The sequence below is a fragment of the Cupressus sempervirens genome, chromosome 8 (assembly GCF_028749045.1).
Source record: "Cupressus sempervirens isolate cs-2001-9-10 chromosome 8, ASM2874904v1, whole genome shotgun sequence".
Classification (NCBI taxonomy): Eukaryota; Viridiplantae; Streptophyta; class Pinopsida; order Cupressales; family Cupressaceae; genus Cupressus; species Cupressus sempervirens.
In genome coordinates, this window is record NC_143125.1 from 602,888,106 (window position 1) to 602,909,843 (window position 21,738).

The window sequence follows — 21,738 nt, forward strand, 5'->3', positions numbered from 1 at the left end:
TAGGCCATGAATTTTGGAGTGCCTATTTTCATCTTCTTTAACACTACTATTGCCATAATGCTATAATTGTCACATTCTCTTGTCTATGTCATGAAACACTTCCACCCGGTGTTGCCCAACTTGTTGGAGTAGGTATTTTATTTACTTTTAATATTTTTTCTTGTCTCTCAAATGAGCATGTGCATTTATCACTCAAGCACATTCCATTCATCTATTGTTATTATTTTGTGTCATCAAATCTTTAGGTGTTGTTAAGCCATTTTGGATGGCATGAAATCCTAAGTAATAAAGTATGCATATTATTTTTGTTTATTATTCTTTTCTTGTTTCTGTAGCTATGTGACATATAATTTGTTTAATAAATTAATATTATAGTCAAAAGGTTTGGCATTGATGGTTTTGGAGCTAATATTGTGGCTATAGGGTTGAAATTTTTTTGCTACAATAATGTATTAACTCACGGACCTATATTTCAATTTTTCACAACCTCACATAGGGTGGCCTCCAAGTTATGGAATTTTTCAATTATAATTAGTCATTTATTTATTCACTAGTGTAGGATGCCCCTGTAGCAAAGAGGTTTTAGACCAAAAACATTTAAAAGTGTTGGTTGATTACTATTCAACTCATTGATTACTCTACTTACCAAAAGATTGTCAATCCAAATTATGAATTACATGTAACTGGATTACATAATTTATTCTCCACAAATCATAATCAACCATTATTATTATTTAGTTTCTTCTAAAATCTTGAACTATTATTTCCCTGCTATAGCTGAAACTAAAACATGAGTAAATGTTTCTTTGCACCGATTCTTAATTTATTAGGTTTCCTAGCTAAATGATGAAGGTGTTGAATGTGTAGGATGTTTTGGTTTCTTTTGCATTCACATTACAAAGAATTTGTGAAAATATGTAAAAAAAGTCAGGGATGTCAAACCTTACAAATAATTTGGTCTCATGGAGAGGCTTGGAATCATATGTTTTTCATCTAGAGGTGGCCTCATGAAATTATGTAAACAACTATTTAGTTTTTCTTTCCATCATTCTGACAAATTAGTGGTTATGCTTTTTTGGTAGGAAACTTTGCAGGGTCACTAGAGAGAAGGCTTTAGTTGTGCAGCCAACCCATTGAGAATTAGAGGATTTTGTCCCAAAATGGAAGCTTTATGTGGTAATTTTTAATGAATACAAGATCTGGGACATTGTAGTTGTTAGATAGAAGTTTTATGTTTCATGAGGAGCCTTTAATGCATCCAGCTAATTTTATTTTCAGCACCACCCACTAAGAAAATTATTGTGCACCCACTTACATGGGAAAAATGCTTAGTTTAGGTTTCTTAATCTCTCACACAATATTCAAGCATCCTGTAACAATTTTTCAAGTTTTTTCAACCAAAATCATTAGTTAAATTCTATCTAAAAAATATTATTACACCAAAGTTTCTGTATGGGGCAAAACTCTTCAAACATTTGAGTAGATGCTAAAAACAATTTGTACCCCTATTTTATTTGGGGCCAAGAATAGCACCTAGAGGACATGCATATTGAGTGGACTAAATGTTAGCAGAAGTGTAATTATGAATGATAGAGGCTGAGAACCATACCAGGCTAGAGAAGATGAGGGGAAAACAAATAACAGAATAAGTTAGATGTTAAACTTAAACTACAATGCATAGTATTATTATCAAGAGGTACAATATGAGATGTTGTACATATTGGTGCCTAATCTATTCCCCTAATCTACCACTAAGCTAGCTCCTAGAGAATGGCAGGGCTAGTTATGTCACTACAGCTATTTGTAGTTAGCAAAAATGTCAGGACATGTGCCACTGGAAGGACATGTGTGGAAAGTTTCTACAAGACTTACATTGTTGTGTCTCTCTGATGTGTTCTATAGGTGATGATTGTGTTGTTGACAGAGCAACAGAGGGCTTATCTTAGTACAGATAGAGTTATGTATCCCTAAGTCCCCCAAACCCTTGTCAAGCGTTAATTCCCATTGTGTCCAATTGTAGAATGAGACATGGAGATTTCTAAGCAATTTCCACTTTTGTCTACCCCTGTCCTTTGGAAGGAACTTGTTGTGCTTCCATCATTAGGAAGAGGGTGTCTCTTGCTGGCAAACTTAGATGTTGATTGTTGGTAATCTAGTTACTATTGGTAGGGGTGGCACATAAAGGATTGAGTTCAATTGAAAATAGAGCCTTTGCAGCATTGTAGATTTCAATAGAGGTGGCTAGTAATGGCATGAGATTTTTGAATTGAAAACAAGTTGCATAACAAGCTAGGTAGGAAGATTGATCTCAGAGGTGGTGTCTAATTCTACTTACTTGGTGATGTTATAGGGCTCACAATGTAGTGGACAAGCTTTCGGTGCTGCCTATACTTGGTAGTTATGTTCTACGAAATGGTTTGCATATATTGTTGTATTTGTTTAATTTGTGTGATGAATTCAATGGCTTTTTCAAATTTGTCTTAAGATAGAGTAATTGATGCTAAGGATAGTAGCACGAGATAAGCCCTGTTATTCAATTATAGAAGTTGAAATTGGAGAAACATGGAAAGGGTTGTCATTTGTAGAGTTGGGAAGACCTTTTCCATAGTTGTGCTCAATGAAAAGTAGGCTTCCATCCCATGTGTGCTTCTTGAAGTAGTACATTTGAAGAAGGTGTAGTATTAATCCTTTTATTGAAGGAAGTAGGTCAACTTTGTGCCCATCAATGACCAAATTTCCATGTGGGGGTGTCTCAAAAACATAGGGGATTGATTAGAGACAATAGTACTATGATTTCATTAGCAACTCAACAACATAAGTTTTAAAAGTCCATATTCATCGGTAAAAAATATAGTTTTTTTTCTCTTATTTAACAAAATTTGCAAGCTGTGTGAATTAGTATTGGCCATGTTACATCTTCTTAGCACATGATCTATTTGCCCCATGATGACTAGCTATTGTTGAATCAATTCTGATTTTTGCCATAATTTACCCACCAATTCATTATGTCAACATACACTAAGAAGGGAAGGGAAATGTTTGATAAAAGATGATGGTTGATCATCATTTCTATGACTAGGACTTTGTTCTATTCTTCCATTGTTCCCACTCTATCTGCTTAGAATATAATTCCCTCCATGTTTTGCACATGTATTTACATATTGTTCCAAATCTGTCACCATCTTCCTCTCTGTTTTGACCTAATTTCACACCATGTTTGCAAGCTTCCATTATTCAAATAGTTATTTGCATTTGCAATTTGGCTCTGATATCATGTTAAATTCCAAAGATCGATGATGCAAATGTAATGGCATTGCCTATACAATGCAAAAATTTGTATTATTGCTGAAAAAAAATATGCACAGATTGTTGAATCCATATAGCAGCAATATCAAGACAATAACCACATTTTTTTTAGGGTTTTACAAGCCTAAAATAACTTCCCTTTTTTTGTTTTAATAGGTTCAAGGCTTTATGCTAAGCCATTTTACAAATTAAATCTTTTCTTTAACGAAGGACAAAGTTGTTGAGCAACTTTTAAAAGTTGCTGCAATTTTTATTGCCCAAGTAACATTACTTGTTTCCAAATTTAGAGACCATTACTAGGCCTTCCCCAAACATCCTTAGGAGTTAAAAATTTCATCAACTTTCCTCATCTAAGACCTCCAAGCTCTTAACACCATCTACAACATATGGTGACAACTTTTGCAAAATATTGTATTGTTTAAGCATTTTGGCCTTTTAAGAAAATAATCCACCTTGTGAGGTGTTATAATGCATACATATGCACAAAATGTAATAGAAACTCCTAACTCAACCTTTCACCAACATGGATACATAAAGAACTTAGAATAATTCCAATTGAAGGTCAAGATACCATTCCCAACAAAGACAAAGGAGGAAACTTGAAAACCTATCCTAGCTTGAACACACAAGCATAAGCTATATGCTCTTATTGTATTCACATACTTCTTAAGAGAAGTTTATCACACCAAAATGAAATGGTGGGAGCCTTGGAAGGGTGCTCCTACACCATATACTTTCATACTTTATATATCTATTTACTTTGACTTCTTTTTTAATTGCCTCTCATAAAACTATCATACATTGGTGAAGGTCACATGTACCCACAACTATCAAAAGCACACTTGTTTAAATGATCCAAACCATTATTCAATAAAAGAAAATGAGCTAAAAAACATCACAATTTACAAATCTATCATTTAGGAGCATGTTAATGTGATTCGTATTTTTGAATGATAATGCAAGAGGTAGTGAATGTATTCTTTGCAATTCACAAATATGACAATACATAAGATAAGATCCTTGAGAAACCCTCACAATGATGCAAAATAGTGATCTCTGTCATTCCTTTTATAGTTTTAACACAATCTTATAAACCTATGGCACATTAAAATATGTGCCATATTAAGCCTACCTCTAATAAACCCTTAAGATCGTGAGTTATGACAAGGAGGAAAAGTTATGAGCCCTTTAGAATCTTCTCCTTCTACACATCATACCCTCTTTTCTCCATGATATTTTCAATGTGGGGGAGATAAATAGAAATTTATGAACTCTTGTGAGCCCCTTAATGTGTCATTATCTTTCTTAGGGATGTCTCAATGAGATAGGACAAGGTTGGGGATAGGATTTACCCAGCCACCCAGAGCTAACATAATAGATAGTTTGATCCCAAGATGAAAGGTGAGAGAGATTTGGCTATTGGCCACTTTGTACTAGCTAACACTACAAGTTTTAGCATCACTTGAGATGGCATCACAAAATCAAAATGGAGTATGATCTCCATAAAGTGAGAGGGGTTATTGTAGGTCTCTGTAACATAGTCCTATAGGAAATAGAATCACATCCATACCTCGCACAGGCTCTAAGATATGCCCCATCAAAGATTGCTACCCTATGGTATTTAGTGACCCTTAGGGACATTTTAGTTCGGCATGCCCAAGAATGTTCAAGCACTCAATAGGATGGGATGAGGTTGGGGATAGGGTTTACTTGGCTACCTAGAGCTAACAAAATAGATAGTTTGATCCCATGATGAAAGGTGAGAGAGATTTGATAGTTAGCAACTTTGCAGTGGCCAACACTAAAAGTTTCAACATCACCTGAGATGGCATCACAAAATAAAAATGGAGTATGATATCCAAAAAGAGAGAGAGGTTACTTTAGGTCTCCACAACATGGTCCAATAGGAACTAGAATCACATCCATACCTTGCATGAGCTCCGAGATATGCCTCGTCAAAGATTGCTACCCTATGGCATTTAGTGACCCTTAGGGACATTTTGGTTCGATGTGCTCAAGAATTTTTGAGCACTCAACAGAATAGGATGAGGTTTGGGATAGGGTTTAGCTGGCCACCTGGAGCTAACAGAACAAATAGTTCAATCCTACGATGAAAGGTGAGAGAGATTTGGCAGTTGGCAACTTTGTACTAGCCAACACTACAAGTTTTAGCATCACAAGAGATGGCATTGCAAAATCAAAATAGAGTAAGATCTCCAAAAAGTGAGAGAGGTTACTATAGGTCTCCACAACATGGTCCTATAGGAACTAGAATCACATCCATACCTCACACAAGCTCTGAGATATGCCCTATCAAAGATCACTACTCTATGGCATTTAGTGACCTTTAGGGACATTTCAATTCGGCATTCCTACAAAAATTTGAGCACTAAAAGGGATAGGACAAGGTTGGGTATAGGTTTTACCTAGCCACCTAGACCTAACAAAATAGATATTTCAATCCCACGATGAAAGGTGAGAGAGATTTGGCAGTTGGCAACTTTGTACTAGCCAACACTACAAGTTTTAGCATCACCCGAGATGGCATTGCAAAATTAAAATAGAGTATGATATCCAAAAAGTGAGAGAGGTTATTGTAGGTCTCCACAACATGGTCCTAAAGGAACTATAATTGCATCTATACCTCACACGAGCTCTGAGATATGCCTCATCAAAGATCGCTGCACTATGGCATTTAGTGGCGCTTAGGGACATTTCGGTTTGGCATGCCCGAGAATGTTTGAGCACTCAACAAGATGGGATGAGGTTGGGGATAGGGTTTACCTAGCCATCCAGATCTAATGGAATAGACAGTTCAATCTCATGAACCTTTTTCCTTTAAGTTGCAAATTTGAGCAACTTTTACAACTTTCAACAATGCAACTTTGCACAAAAAGTACAATTTTTACATTTTTCACTTCATTCCAATTCAATGATTTGAAAAAAGTTCAACAACAATAAAATAACTTATTTTCAAATTCTCATCCCTTCACCAATTCCCAAACTCCTGCAAAGTTGTCAGCATTTTTGCAATTTTGCTTTGACAACTTTTGACATTTTTTGCAATTTTTGACATATTAACTCTTAGATGCCTAAAAATTAACCTAATGACCATAAGGACCTTCATAACCTTCTAAGAAACATAAAAATCCTTTTTTTTTTTTGTTGAATAATCACGTATATTTCTCATTTTTACATCTAAAAAGTGGCCCATAGTGTAACAATAGAGACTTGGTCCAAAACAACCATACCTCATCTTTTGATATGTTATAGAGAAGCGAAATAGGTATCCTAATCTTCAATTTATTTTCTTGATATTATGGAAAAATGTGGAGAAAAATGAAAGAGGACAACATTTTATGCTAGTGTTTTTATGGAAATTATCATTGTTTTATTAGCTAGTGTTTTTCATGAGTTAGAGTATAATAATCTATCTTTTGTTATGATTGAGTTCAATATTTTAGTGTTCTTGTCGATTAGTGTTAAAAATTATTTAGGATTTGAGTTAGTGATGATATGAAGGCTCTAAATGGTATTCATGCTTCTTGTTGGTGTTCTTAGATCATGTTAATGGTTTACATTGATTGAGGAGACCAAATTTTTATTTATTTGGTGGTTTTGTGGTGTTTCTTTATTTGGAGTCTAATTGATTTTATGAAGCAATAAGTTGTGATTCTTGGTGCTACTTTGGTGATGCCATTGCATACTTTTGGTTATTCATTTGGGTCCTATCCAAGTCTTGGATGAATTTATTTGGATAACATTACTAATTAAATATAATATTTATATCTTTTATTGTAATAGGCATTAGCCAACCTTGTTTATATTTAATCTTTGTAAAATATATAAATGAGATAAAATTTCTTTAATTGAGAGTATGTTGAGTATGCAAAGGATGTGCAAAGGAAATATATTGTATGCATTTTATGAATAAGTAGAAGTTGTGCTTCATTGGATTTGTCTTGGTATTTGAGATGTTTATCTTCTTGGTTGTAGTGGACATTATGTCCACTCTCTTGTAATCAAGATTATATCAGTGAACCCAACTGAAGGAAAAATCTAAGATTTATTGTAAGAAATGTGCTCTACATAGCATGTCCATAAATTGGGTCATATGCCTCTAGATGTGAGTGGATTGGTTTTTTTCTCTATTTTTAAAAAAATTAGGAGTACTTTTTCATAGTAAAAATATCTCGTGGTTTCGACTCCCACTAGGTTTTCCCTAATAGGTTTCCTCAAGAACATATATGATGCAAAGCCCTCCACTATCACCTTAAATAGACTAACTCAACTTGAGGATTCAACAATATAACTTGGAGTCAACTCAAGGAATCAATCCTACTCAAAGATCAAATGGAGTTCTCTGACTTGGTAGATTACTTCCTCAACCATGCTCATGAGTTCATCATCTCATTGTCTCAATCCAGTCTATTCAAACTCCAATACTCTCCTAGGTTACCTAGTGCACCTAGTGTACCTAGCACCTCCAACATACCAAATATCTAATCAAGCTTGACACACTAACCCTAACACCTTGGATAACATTTTCAAGGCCTATCTACCATGATCCAACTCTTCACCGACTCCAACCAACTCATCTTTCACCATTTCACACTTTAGCCCTCCTAGGCCTACCTAGTAGCCTTCTCAGACAAAAAATTGCAAATTCCATGAAATTTTTCCAAACAACCTAGTAAGTAATTAACTTTTCAAATACCCTTTTGGGAGTTATAAAACCCCTATCAATCTCAAACCTTCACCTCTTGACTGGTGAACCTTTCTACTGCTAATTGCACATGCATTTAGGCCTAATTAGCCTAACCCAAAAAAGGAATCCTATCCTCCACTAATATTCAAGACTCCCCAACCTAAAATATTCTTTCTAGATCTCTTAAGACACAATATTATCAAACTCCCAAAGTATCACCATTCATCAAACTCCCAAATCAACAAACCCTCACTATTTGAACAAGAAACCAAGGGTTTTGTAGAAAATACCCCTCCAATTCACTCACAACTCTTAAAAAGGTTCAAAAACCTCACAATCCATCTAAAAAGATCTTTCCAAGCCTTGGTTACCTTATCCACCCCTCAGATCATTCCCAGCCATGATTGGTATGGGACTAGTTTCCCTTAATCAACAATTTCCCATCTTTTTAGGTTCTTCAAAGAATTCATCTCAAATCCCTACATATAATCGCTATATTAAAATGATATATTATTCATTTGACTCACCACACTAATCACTAGAAACCCATTGGTGGGTGAGTCAAGGCATTTAATAAAGTCCTTGCACTAATGACTGTCTATAGTCAAAATATAGGCACAATCACTTATACCAGTGATTTCCTTCACTTTATCTCCAAACAAAACACTAAAGTTAATGCATAAAAATGTAAGGTAAATAAAAGAAAATTTATTTACACCAAGTTTCAACCAAGTTCACATTTATATATTCAAACAAATTTGTTTTTATTGGGATTGTACCCATGGGACAATAAGCTTCATAAAATGTAGAAATTTTGAATTCTATTCATAAAACTTCCATCTTTGGTTCCATTACATATTTTATCATTATGGATAATCTCTCCCTTCTAATCACATGGAAGAATTTCTAAATAGACCCCATCTTCTCCCACAAACCCGACATCAACTTCTTAACTATTTGTAACTATCTACAATAGTTTACTAACTTAACATATGAAAATGTTGTCAAGTTGACAACAAAGTTGTCAACTCGAAAACTAAACATTTCTATACTAATATAAAGAATATTTAATTTATTTACACTATAAAACTCTAAAAATATCCATTAGTCCTTTCTCTTAGCCATTTTTGGCATTCTTGACAACATTTTGTCAATTTTTCAATTTACATCTATTTATGCATATCTTGTATCTTAACCTTGAATGACCTATGACTCCTTACTATGACTTTGATGAGCCAAATACATTACATTTGACTATCACATTAACATTAAATGACTTTTAACTCCTTAAACCTCACTTGTGCCATTTTGGCCTAAGTTTGTCCATTCTTGGCAATGTATTACAAATTTGACAATTTCATGCTTCCCTTATATTTTGATGGCTTCAATAGCCATGGTTCATCATCAAATGACTTTACATATCTTCATTAGTCATTGATTGCCCTTGGTACCTTCATGGTCTCCTTCATAGTTCCTAGTGTATCTTGTAGTTTCATGTGTCCACTTGGTGCTTCTGCACCAATATATGATGTTATGTCTTATGCATTATGTATTATGTGTTACAAATCTTGTATTATTATTTATCTTTTAGATATTTGATTTAGTTAAGTGGTTGGAATTATTATATTTGGCATACAACTAAATCATCCCCTTGCTAAGATGTGCTTGTCTCTTCCTAGGCCTAAAAATTGGTATTATAGCCAAGTCCTTTTAAAGATGTTTGATCACTTAATGTGATATTTGACATGGAAAGTTTACAAAATGATAGTCCTAAGTTTGATGGAACCAACAACCTATTTTGGAAGAATGGTATGACTAATTATATGATATGTATGGGAGATGAATATTGGGATATTAGTGAGAAGCCTTATGATATACCAAATGATCTATCCAATGCTACTACAAATCAAATGAAGCAACTCAAGAAAAAACATGATAGAAAGTTAATATTTAATTAGTGCCTTGTCTGATATAGAGTATTCTCACATCTATGGATCAATGATAACCCATGAGGCATGGAAAAAGCTAGAAACTAGTTTTAAAGGTGATGGGTATGTTAAGCAATCTGAGTTGTATGGTCTTTAAGGGAAGTATGAAGATATAAGGGTGAAAGTGAACTATTTCACCATTTATTTAGAAAGTGATTGAAATAGTTTGTTCAATTATAGGCAGAGATGGCACCTTAAGTAATGATGATGAATGTGAGTAAAATTATGAGATCTTTGCCTACATGTTACAATGAAAAAGTCATATCTATTTAGAAATTAAGAACTATAAAACAAGTTTCAAGAGAAGCTTAAGCTGGAAGACTTTTTTTTCTATGAGATGACTACTCTTGGTAATGGTATAGGATGCTTGGACAATGGTCAATCCCATCCATTGCTGAATGAATTTTTGAACTCCCTATTTCTGTCCATCAGGTATGCAATATTGCCCATAACAGCAATTGTTTGCAATTGCTATTATGGGAGAATGATTTAGCTCCACTTCTACACATTAGGTAGTGAGAACTTTAAACAAAATGTGAGGAAATGGTGACACCACTACCAGGGACAACTTGAAAAAAAAAATCTTATTTGAAAGCTGAAAAACTACAGCCAAAATCACTGTATAGTTAAAAAGGGTGGTAAATGAAAAGAAGCTACATTTGCAATAAGATCAACAATAATGTTTGAAGGCTTGCCATTCCCCTTCTACTTTAGAAAATGTGAACAATGAAATTTTATTACTCACAAAGATTCTCCAACTTAGAATGAATAATTCTACATTTTTGTTCTATTATCAATGAGTAAATGGGTTAAAAACAATCAAATCTTACACTAAAAGTTTTTCTATGCTGTTCATTTTAAAAATTTGAGTGATCAATAACTGCTCATAGGGTGGCTGCAAAATTAGTGGGTTACCATGAGAAGGAATTATTTATTTCATAAAATTATTGTATCTACTCGTTCAAGAATCAATATCTTCTAGTATTGTTCTTTAAGTTGTACTATGATGAACATAGCAATGCCATAGAAAATGCATTGACTCTAAATGTTATCTCAAGGGATAATGAAAACAAGTTGATATGTCTCTGTTGGTTTCCACTAATGAAGAATAGATTTCTTTCGTGGTGTCTACTAATTTCACATGCAAGTCTTACTTAATTGACTTGAATGTTTATGTAATGGTATATGTTAAGAAGATTACTAGTGCTATTGAATTACTCCATGGATGCAGGTGGAGGTTTGGGTAAGCCAAGACATGGATAGAGAGGGTATAAAGTGTAGACTAAAGATTACATGTTGACATCATCCACTCCAACTCCCAAGTGATGGTAGCTACAAATTCTTCTACTCCACATCCTTGGGGTTATTGATTGAGATAGCTTGGCAAATCCTCTATGGTTGTCATTGTGTTGTGTTGATAGTCATTTAAACCCCATTGCATTGTGTTTAAATGTTGGATGTATCACCTTAGTAATAGTTAAAGCATGTGTTAGCCTATTGGATATATATATATTTAAGTGTAAGCCTAGTTTAAGGAATTGTTAAGAGGTAGATCTAATTAAATTTTAAAATATTTGACTTCCTGCTTAAAGCCATTGGCATCATTTAGATGGGAATGTTCTAAAATTAAAGAAAACATAGACTTGCAAACAAACAAAGATGGGAAAGGAAAACCCAACTGCAATTTAACGCACAATTGACTAAGAGTGAAGACTAGTTAAGCCAACAAATTTAATTTTACAAAAAAGTCATCTTGAATCTCTCACATTGAATGTTAATGATTATTAGTGACTAAAAGAAATAAAAGGAAAAATATTGAATTGGTTGCAACAAGAGCTCCACAAGATAGGATTGTGGAAGTTGTGGTGTGTAGATAATAAATGACTCTAGGCCTAATGCTTATACCAATTCTATAGGAATAATGAAACATAAAAATGAATGATGAAATTGTTGTTGTAAGTAAAGATCCTGTGGTCGTTATTAATAATGCCTATGCATGATGTGTGTAAGAGCACTTAGTTACTATTTCTTGTGACTAGGAGTGAACCAAAGATCATACGCTTTGGTCTTAATGCTTCCAAATAGACAACATCTAAAAAATTTATAAGAAGGGTTTTATAAGTTTATGATTTGGATATAAATTTTTTTTGGAGTTTATCTAAAATAATTATAGATGACAAAACAAACAAAAGATAAAAGCATGTTAGTCATAATATCATTATTGGTAACAATGTTCCAAATGCAAAGAATTATTTGTTTGAGCATCTAGCAATGATCAAGCGGCTTACTGAATGACTTGATGAGTCTTGGAAACTTCTCCCATTGTATCCTTGCTTTCACTAGTTTGAAGTTTTTGGGTACATGCACACAATCATGACTTTACATCACAAAGCATTCACATTCTAAAACTTTTCATGTTCTTTCATTACATTTTTATGTAAACAAAAAATTCTAAACTTTCACTTATTCAAATGACTAATCTTAAAATGGGTCATATTAAAGAATCTAATATAAATTCAAATAATGTATCTAGATTCTAAACAAATCAAAACATAAAATTTGTGATTTAAACTTATCTCATCACTTACACATAATCACAATACCCACCTTGTCATGTGGATAGTCTTGGGGGAGAGGTTGCAATATTGTATTTCGATCCAATTGATCACTCTTTCTTTCTCTCGCTCTCTCCCCATTCAATCTAATGAGCCAACTAGATATGCTCTACATTTTAATGTCTCAAGTATTGTCTCGTGGTCTGGCTTGCAAACTTTCCAAAGAATCTTATTATGTGGTTTTCCACCATATTTTATCAAGTAGAAATTTGATGCGACAACAAGGTTTAAATAATGAAGAATCTTCCTCTCTATTTGCCAATGCTTGAATAACCACAAGTTAGGGTTCTCCATAGAATATCATCTAAGTCATGTGTCGGTTACAACTGTCATACCAACGTGGTACTCTAAACCTTTACCATCTATAACTGAGTGATCCAAAAAAATTTTTGGCTTGGACATAATGACACAAATAATAATCTATCCCTTCTTCATTGTCTTCAGGTGCAATAACAACAAAAACATGGCCTGTAGTGACAAATGTAGAAAATGCGGTCATTAATTTAAAAAATACTTAGGTAAAAGTTATAAAGTTACATATTGAAATTACAAAGATATATAAATATATATTACTAGGTTGCACTAGATTAGACAAGTAATCAAAGTCAATAGATGAATCCATCTCTGCCATTTCTAGTGCTTGTGGAGGATGATAGGTGTCAATTGGGTCCAAAACTCGTATATCCCATTTGTCCACCCATTCAATCAACTAACACTCATACCAATTTTCCTTTGCACATGATGGACAATAGCATGCCATTTTTCACGTGTAGATACTCCATAAACTTGCATCAGAGCTTCTAAAATAGTGCAACTCATTGGATCTTGTTAGTGTGCAACAATCCTCATATGGTGCAATGTTAGTATTATCTATCAACCAAAAAAATCTACGAACCATAGAATCACCTTCCTTACTTAGACCCATTGTAGTGTTACACCACTAGATGATCGATTTTGCATCTGTCAATATTGCTCCATCTTTGTACTTTAGTTCTTCATGAGCTAAGGCTCTTTTGATGCATGTGCTTGCACCATTGTGCTCTCCCTTTCCATGACCAACCTTTGTGAAATTTTACATATATTGAATTCTACATAATGTGTGTATCCTACTCAACCAATAGAACATCCATGCATTCTTGAATTGAGATGCGCAATTGTCTGACCAAATAATGTGCTAATGATATGTTATGCCCTAGTTAACCAAATCTCCATAAAATAGTTAAAAAAACCCTGTACAAACTCTGTAGAATGTGATTGATCATCGCTGATGTAAAAATGGCACTCCCTCAAAATCTTCCTGTCATCCTCTATACTTTAGGTGAATGCATGAATGCTATGTGAACAAATATGGAATCTTTGTTGAGAATTATAATACTTTTCTTGCACCTCATTTTGTGGTTGTAGTTTGTAGTTCTCTACAAAGTCTACAACTAAAATAATGGTATCCAATGGAAACATATCCTTGCACAACTTGAATTGCAAATCCAGCCATCGAGCTCTATGTGTATGCCTTGCATACTCATAAATAATATTTTCATGAAAAATCTTCATGAACTCATACACTAGAATCTTTTCAATGACTAAATCACATCTTTTACCTTATTTTCCATCTTTTAGAGCATATGTCACTATCTTAAATTTTTTGTAATCTACTATTTCATTTCCAATTGCATGTTTACTATCCATATGTTCACAAGTTGATAAAAGTTGCAAAGAACCACAAAAAAAGTACCATCGAAGCATGATGTCTTGTAAAATTTTTGGCCATCCCCTATTTCACATAAAATGTTGGATATGAATTCCCCTGAAGATCTTGGTGTCTCATTCATGTCATAATCTCACAAAACAAACTTAGAATGCAAAAACACACATATATGTCTAAAAACATCAAAATGGTTAGAAAATTCGACATGTATCCTACAACAACAAGTTGTGCATGTGTGATTTATCTTGACATAAAAAGTTTTATCCATCTCAAAAAATATTTGACTTATTCGAATTTGAGGATACATACCAATAAATTTTGCAAAAAAAAGTGTCTAAGTTGAGTCCAAAAAACGTTTTGCATGTGAGTCACAATTTTGGCTACCAATCCTCCTTCTTCCAACATCTCTTTGATTAGGGAAAATATATGTGTTATTTTTTCAAAAATCTTTGATCAATGATTTCAAAGCTTCATTAATTTCTTTATCCTTTCACTATAGTCTACCACTAAATGTCTATAACTCATTTTTTGTTGGATCTTCCAATCTCTCACACCTTAGCATGGCTCTCCTTAGAGTACCTCTACCAATTTTCAATGTTTTTCTTGTCTTTCTCATGAGTCAAGCTTTCTTCATTTGGGTACTTACTATTGTTTATGTAAGTACCCATCTTGTGATATTACTATCTTTGGTGCTTGATTTAGAACCCACTTTATCATAAGCACTCATTAGATTCTTTACAATGCTTTTTTCATTTGAATCATCCATCATTCTTAGCCCAAGAATCTTCATGATAGGACTAAATTTCAAATTCCTCATCATTTCAACAAATAATTGGCATTGACCTATAACATTTAATTCATCAAAGAGTAATCTCCACATATGATTAACTTTTTTTTGACAAGTACGCTTGCTAATCTTGTTAGACATTGATTTCAAAATGTTAGTATCAATATCAATCAAATGTTTTGGTCTTCTAAAAAAAATTCTAGAAGGTGTTATAATCTCTTCCATTCCCTTAACATTTTGAACATCAACATAAGATTGAGTGTATTGTATACCTTGAACCGAGGATGATGTACCTTGGCAATAAGATGCAAAAGATGGAATATCACCTACTTGATATGTTGATGTTGTGCCTTCAACATAACATGATGGAGTGTGTACATCGTCGGATCTAGAAATTAGTGTCTCTTCAACATGAGAGGATGATATGACTCCAACATTGGAAGATGATGCAGCTTTACAATTCAATTGTCTTCTTGAGTGTAACAGTCTCATTCATTCTTTTTGTCTTTCCAATTCTTCCTCATTATTTCTTTGTATCGGTGGTTCTTGATCCTCTTCAAAAGTCAATTCTTCATTATTGCTTTGCAATTTTCTTTTCATATAGTAGTTTTATTTGATCTCTTTTAATTGCCAAATCTCTCTCCCTATCTTCATTTGTTTGAGTCTTTGGTTTCTTCCTTGGCATGATAATGATTTCTACATGTCAAATTATTCAACCATTTGAATTACTTACAATGTGTAAATTACAAATCATTCAAATACATATAAAAATTATAATTATTTCAATGAATACACAATATATATCAAACAACTTGCCAAATTTCTAACCATTTCGAAATAACATTTCATTCAAACATACAAATTTCAATTTATTCACTATATATTAAACAACATGTCAAATTATAATCAAATTTGTATCTATATATCAAAAAACAACATTTAAAAAGGATTACACTAACCTTTTCTATAGAAAGAATATTAAAAAAGCCTTCAAATAGCATATCCAATGATTGAATTTGGTGTTTGCTAGCTTCAAAAAGTCTTCAAATAGTGTTTGTTAACTTCCAATTGCTTGAAACCCATGTTTTCTATTAGAGCAATAGAATGCACAATAGACAAAAAGCAGAGAATGGATGAAATGGGACCCAAACTTGTTTTGTGACCATTTTTGGGTGATTTGACATAGTGCATATGCACTATAGTGTGTATGCACTATGTCAAAACACATCTCTCCCTATCCCACCATCCCCCATCCCCTACTCTCTCTCTCCTCTCCCATCCCCTACTCTCTCTTAGTCTCTCTCTCCTCTCCCATCCCCTACTCTCTCTCACTCTTCCTCTCCTACTCCCTCTTCCATCCCCTACTCTCTCTCTCTCTCCCTCTCCTACTCCCTCTCCCATCACCTACTCTCTCACTCTCTCTCTCCCATCCCCTACTCTCTCACTCTCTATCCTCTCCCATCCCCTACTCTCTCTCACTCTCTATCCTCTCCCATCCCCTACTCTCTCTCTCAATCTCTCTCCTCTCTCATCCCCTACTCTCTCTCCTCTCTCATCCCCTACTCTCTCTCTCATTCTCTTTCCTCTTCCATCCCCTACTCTCTCTCTCCTTCTCCCACTACCTACTCTCTCTCATCATCTCTCCTCTCCCAGTCCCCTACTTTCTCTATCTCACACACTCCCATCCCCCCCTCTCTCTCTTGGGCTACTCTCTCTCTCCCATCCCCTAGTCTCTCTCTCTCTCTCTCTCTATCTCTCTCTCTCTCTCTCTCCCCCTCTCCCACCACCTACTCTCTCTCACCCTCTCTCCTCTCCCATCCCCTACTCTCTAGATCTCTCACACACACTCCCATCCCCCATCTCTCTCTCTCCCTCTCCCACTCCCTCTCCCACCACCTACTATCTCTCTCTCACACTCTCTCTCCCATCCCCTACTCTTACTCTCTCTCCCATCCCCTACTCTCTCTCACACTCTCTCCCATCCCCTACTCTCTCTCTCTCTCTCTCTCTCTCTCTCTCTCTCTCTCCCATCTCGTACTCTCTCTCTCTGCCACCCCCTACTCTCTCACACTCACACTCACACTCTCTCCCATCCCCTACTCTATCTCTCTCTTACACACATTCCCATTCCCCCTATCTCTCCCTCTCCCACCACCTACTCTCTCTCCTCCATCCCCAACTCTCTCTCTCCCCTCTCCCATACCCTACTCTCTCTCTTTCATAGACACACACACACACACTCCTATCCCCCCTCTCTTTCTTCTCTCCATTCTTTACTCTCTAGATCTATCACACACACACTCACATCCCCCCTCTCTCTCCTTCTCCCACTCCCTCTCCCACTGCCTACTATCTCTCTCTCTCTCAAGTTCTCTCTTTCCCTCTCTACTCTCTCTCTCCCATCCCTTACTCTCTCTCTCTCTCTCTCTCTCTCTCTCTCTCTCTCTCTCTCTCTCTCTCTCTCTCCCATCCCCTACTCTCTCTCACACTCTCTCCCATCCACTACTCACACACACACACACTCTCTCTCTCTCTCTCCCCCATCTAGTATGCGCTCTCTCTGCCACCCCCTACTCTCTCTCACACTCTCACATTCTCTCCCATCCCCTACTCTCTCTCTTATACAGATTCCCATTCCCCCTCTCCCCCCCTATCCCACTCCCTCTCCCACTTCCTACTCTCTCTCCCCCATCCCCTACTCTCTCTCCCCTCTCCCATCCCATACTCTCTCTCTCTTTCATAGACACACTCCCATCCCCCCTCTCTCTCCTCTCCCATAACCTACTCTCTAGATTTGTCACACACACTCCCATCCCCCCTCTCTCTCCCTCTCCCACTCCCTCTCCCACCACCTACTATCTCTCTCTCAGTTACTCTCTCTCCCTCTATACTCCCTCTCTTCCATCCCCTACTCTAACTCTCTCCCATCCCCTACTCTCACTCTCTTTCTCCCATCCTGTATGAGCTCTCTTTACTACCCCTACTCTCTCTCACACTCTCATACTCTCTCCCATCCCCTATTCTATCTTGCTTACACACATTCCCATTCCCCCTCTCTCTCCCTCACCTACTCCCTCTCCCACTACCTACTCTCTCTTTCACAAATACATACTTCCATCCCCCCTCTCTCTCTCCTCTCCCATCCCCTACTCTCTAGATCTCTTACACATGCTCACATCCCCCCTCCCTCTCCCTCCCACTCCCTCTCCCAACACCTACTATCTCTCTCTCACTTTCTCCCTCTCTACTTTCTCTCTCCAATCACCTACTCTCACTCTCTCTCTACCACCCCTACTCTCTCTCACACTCTCACACTCTCTCCTATCCCCTACTCTCTCTTACACACACTCCCATCCCCACCTCTCTCTCTCCCTCTCCCACTCCCTCTCCCACCACCTACACTATTTCTCTCTAATCCCCTACTCTCTCTCTATCTCTCTCCCCTCTCCCATTCCCTACTCTCTCTCTTTCACACACACACACCCATCCCCCCTCTCTCTCCTCTCCCATCCCCTACTTTGTCTCTCTGTCACTTTCCCTCTCCCACTACCTACTCTCTCTCTCTCTCTCACTCTCTCCCTCTCTACTCTCTCTCTACCACTTCCTACTCTCTCTCACATTTTTACACTCTTTCCCATCCCCTACTCTCTCTCTCTCTTACACACATTTCCATCCCCCTCTCTCTCCCTCTCCCACTCCCTCTCCCACCGCCTACTCTCTCTCTCCCTCTCCCTCTCCCTCTCCCTCTCCCACCGCCTACTCTCTCTCTCCCATCCCCTACTCTCTCTCTCCCCCTCTCCCATTCCCTACTCTCTCTCTTTCACATACATGCACTCTCATCCTCCTCTCTCTTGCTCTCCCTCTCCCACTCTATCTCCAATTTCCTACTCTCTCTCTCTCTCTCTCCCCCATCCCATCCCCTACTCTCAATCTCTCTCTCTCATCCTGTACTCTCTCTCTCTTTCCCCATCCCCTACTCTCAATCTATCTCTCTCCCACCCTATACTCTCTCTCTACCACCCCTACTCTCTCTCACACTTCCTCTCTCTCCCATCCCTTATTCTCTCTCTCTTACACACATTCCCATTCCCACCTCTCTCTCTCTTTCCCACTCCCTCTCTCATCACCTATTCTCTCTCCCATCCCCCCCCCCCCCTCTCTCTCTCTCCCTCCCCTCTCCCATCTCCTACTCTCTCTCTTTCACACACACCAGACACTCCCATCCCCCCCTCTCTTCTCTCTCATCCTACTCTCTAGATATCTCTCACACACACTCCCATTCCCCCCTCTCTCTCCCTCTCCCACTCCCTCTTCCACTGCCTACTATCTCTCTCTCACTCACTCTCTCCCTCTTTACTCTCTCTCCCCCATCCCCTACTCTCTCTCCCATCCTGTACTCTCTCTTTTCCATCCCTACTCTTTCTCACACTTCCTCTCTCTCCCATCCCATACTCTCTCTACCACCCCTACTCTCTCTCACTCCCTCTCTCTCCCAACCCCTACTCTCTCTCTCCCCTCTCCCATCCCCTACTCTCTCTCTCTCTCTCTCTCTCTCTCTCTCTCTCTCTCATACACACACACAAACACACATAGCCATCCCCCCCTCTCTCTATTGCTCTTTCTTTGCATCTCTTCTTCCCTCTCTATGCATTTTTTAGGTCTCAATAGTGCATGAACACTATAGCGTGCATGCACTATTGAGACCCAAATTCAAAAAGCTTTAAATAGTGTTTGTGTGCTATAGTGTGCATGCACTTTAGGTCATACACGCTATTCAAAGCTTTGCATTAAACCAAGCCTAAGGCTTGGTTTTGCCTTGGAGATCCAACTCAAAGGTTTGGAGTCTATAAACTAGTCTGAGACATTTTTTGCTACATACATACAAAAAATGATTAATTTTTCTTATGTGCTCTCCTTAAAGATTCCTCGTGGTTGAGCATCGATAAGATTAGGTTACATGACATTGTAGGTCTTTGTGTTAGCTATTTAACCATATAATTTAATTTGACCTATTTCAAGTCTTTCATCTATAATTTCTTTTGAATGTATGTCCATTTTTTTGTCAAAAACCAACATGTACTAATTGGGCTGTAGGTTTTAGCTCATTCATCAAATTTTGCAACAACTTGGTTTTTTAGAAATTAGACTCCATTCTAGACACTTTGAAAAAAAGAAGTTTTGATTTTAGATTAGTTTTCAATCATTTCTAGGGGGTACACATAGATATTTCATGTTTCTGGGATGTGTGTACTTAAAAAATCATTAAAAAAATACACATTATAAAATTACCATTTACTACATAGTGTTAAGTAACTTTTGACCAAAGCAATTAAAGAATTTCAAGAAAAAAGTTAAAATTTTAGGGGGTCCACACTTTGTACTGTGTTATGCTTTTTTGGAATAAATAGTACCACTTTTTATGGCCCCCTTTTTTGAAGACCTAAAACTAAACCATTTTGAAAAAAAATTATTAGTTTAGAAACTAGATTCAAAGGACTACTACTTTTGTTTTTGTCATATCTTAAAATTTTGAGCATAACTATCTTCAAATTCTTGTTGAAGTTTAGAAATTTCTGATTTCAAAAAAAAGGTTCCCACTTATACCCCTCTTTTGGCACCAAAACTTGGTGCCCTTACCAAGATATGAATGTGATTTCTATCAGATTGGAATGTGGAAAGATTCTAACATAACCATCAAAGACATAAAGGTCAAGATGACTTTGACATTAGCTTACCCAATTTAATTTAGAAAAACCATGCTCTCATCAAGGCATAGAGGTTTGGATGACCATAAGAATGGTTGTGCAAAAATAGTCAAGGATGATGCCTCAAATCTCTTAAGTTTTTCAAGGGGACAACAAGAGACACTCTAGAATTTCAAGACCACACCTACAAGCAAAAAGAAAATAAAAACATGCCCCATGACCCAAGTCCTCTAGTCCATGACATCCTCAAGAGACTTATTAGATAAGGACACTCAACCAAAACCAATAACAGTTAGGACACAAAGAAAAATAAGCCAACAAGTCTCAGCCAGTTGTGTGTGTCTACAAGTCACATGACTATTTTCCTTAAGACATCAAATCTACCAATGAGAAGTGTCATGAAATCTTACACTATAGAAAATTTACCCAATAACTATTGAGAAACACTCGATGTCAAGGGGAAGTGTTGAAAAACATGATTTGCAAGAGTTGCCAAAGAAATGCCAATGCAAGAAAGAGACCGTAGAAAAAGACAACCTATGCTCCCTAGACCTAGACCAAAATCAACTCCAAACCAAGATTACCAAAAGGACATATGAAGTGAAATGGATTAAGCTAAGAGTAAAAAGTTATATGATGATAGAAATAAGTACAAGGGTATCAAGTAGCAATTATTTCTAGGTTTTCACCACTCGGCAAGATTTTTTTTAAAAAAAAATTAGATTTTTTTATAATATTTTTTTATTTTTAAGATATTTGATTTTTTTTGTGATACATCAAAGCTCCTATTGCTAGAGTTGTTACTGAGATGATCATTTTTAAAGGATATTTTATGCATTTTAGGATTTTTTCTTAGCATCATATATGATTTTTTTTTTTTTTTTTTACAATGACTTAGAGATTACCCACTCTCAAGAAAGATTG